A 2,090-nucleotide genomic window follows, 5' to 3' on the forward strand; every position below is an offset into this window, starting at 1 on the left:
CCAGGTTCCAAACCATAGTGACCCTGTATTTCCAAGAAGCAACTGGTGAGTTTGAACTGCCAATCCTGCAGTTCAAACTGACTTTGTAGTCCAGTGAATTAACCCAAAGCACCACATTTGGACTCTAAAATAAATAAAAAACAAAGAGACTATGAGTACCATCTCTTAAGAGAGCTTCCACACCCCCAAACTCAAGTGTTTGTGCCTGATGAGCTATTTATTTACTGCTAGATTTGTGATGGATGAATCAACAAAGATACAGAACATATGGGTGAAATCTTGTTGCTGTTAAGTGCCATCGAATGGGTTCCATCTCCTAGTGAACCTCTAGAGGGTTTCCAAGGAGTGGCTGGTGGGTTTGAACCACCAAGCTTGTGGTTACCAGTCCACTTCTTATCGCACAGGACTCTGGTGGAATGTTAGTATTACAGAAAAGCGATTTCAACATTATGCAGAAGAAAAGTTTTGTTCAAAGTGAAGGAGACAGAAAAGAAAAGCAAATCATTCACATGGGGTAATAACGTTGGGGAAAGCCTGCCATTTTCCACATTCACATTCAATCTCTCCAGAAATTCTGTTGGCACTTTCCTCCAAATAAATCTAGGAAGTGCCCGCTTCTTCCCACCTCCACTTCTACTACCCTTTTATTGGCCACAGTCACCTCTAGACTTGACGATTATTGTAGCCTCTTAACTAGTCTTTCCCACTATGGCTGCTTCTTCAATCTCTTCTCAACTCAACAGCTGAGTAACCTTTAAAAACAAAAGGAGAGCTAGCCTCATTCTTCTCCGGCCAGGAACTGGCGGTGGTGTAGGCAGTGGGAAAAGGGAGCCGCGTTCGGAGTGGGGGGTGAGTGGGTGGGGGGCGGGAATCGACCAGGGAAGGGATCTTGCTGCCATGGAGGACAAGGTGTTCACCAAAGAGCCAGACCAGTGGGTCGAGCAGCTGAACGAGTGTAAACAACTGAACGAGAACCAAGTGCGGACACTGTGCGAAAAGGCTAAGGAAATTTTAACAAGAGAATCAAATGTGCTAGAGGTTCGTTGTCTTGTTACCGTTTGTGGAGATGTTCGTAGTCAATTCCATGATCTTATGGAACTCTTTAGAATTGGTGGAAAATCACCAGATACAAACTATCTATTCATGGGTGACTATGTAGACAGAGGTTACTATTCGGTGGAGACTGTGACTCTTCTTGTGGCATTAAAGGTACATTATCCAGAACGCATTACAATGTTGAGAGGAAACCACGAAAGCCGACAAATTACCCAAATATATGGCTTTTATGATGAATGTCTGCGAAAATATGGAAATGCCAATGTTTGGAAATATTTTACAGATCTATGTGAGTATCTTCCACTTAGGGCTTTAGCAGCTGGACAGCTATTCTGCCTCCATGGTGGCCTCTCTCCATCCATGCATACACTGGATCATGTAAGAGCCCAGGATCCTTTACAGGAAGTTCCACATGAGGGTCCATTGTGTGATCTGCTGTGGTCAGATCCAGGTGGTCGTGGTGGGTGGGGTATTTCTCCACGTGGTGATGGCTACACTTTTGAACAAGACATTTCTGAGACCTTTAACCATGCCAATGGTCTCACACTGGTTTCTCGGGCTCACCAACTTGTAATGGAGGGATATAATTGGTGTCATGATCGGAATGTGGTTACCATTTTCAGTGCACCCAATTACTGTTACCTCTGTGGGAACCAGGCTGCTATCATGGAACTAGATGACACTTTAAAATACTCCTTCCTTCAGTTTGACCCAGCACCTCGTTCGTCGTGGAGAGCCTCATGTAACCAGGCACACTCCTGACTACTTCCTGTAAATTACTCTAGGGAAAACCTGCCTTTGTATATGTATATATATATTAAAAAAAAAAAAAAGCAATCATAATCTATGTGTTCCTGTAACAAATTGGGCTCTGTCTTGCATGAAGCCACATCATGGACCAAAATGTGTCACACTAATGATGACCATTTAGCACAGTTTCGACTGAACTTCAGTACAGCCAATGTTCTAGATCACTTTGCCTGCCGTATTTGTAATAATCACTTTCCTCTCAAATGTTCAAATGAAAAAGGTAA

The 2,090-nt window shown here is 43.4% G+C and overlaps 1 pseudogene; it reads left to right on the plus strand.

Annotated features, from left to right (window-relative positions):
* Nucleotides 1–897: 897 nt before the first annotated feature.
* Nucleotides 898–1,831, plus strand: LOC102839974 (annotated as a pseudogene).
* Nucleotides 1,832–2,090: the final 259 nt, after the last annotated feature.

This window comes from Chrysochloris asiatica, unplaced genomic scaffold (genome assembly GCF_000296735.1).
Source record: "Chrysochloris asiatica unplaced genomic scaffold, ChrAsi1.0 scaffold00001, whole genome shotgun sequence".
Lineage (NCBI taxonomy): Eukaryota > Metazoa > Chordata > Mammalia > Afrosoricida > Chrysochloridae > Chrysochloris > Chrysochloris asiatica.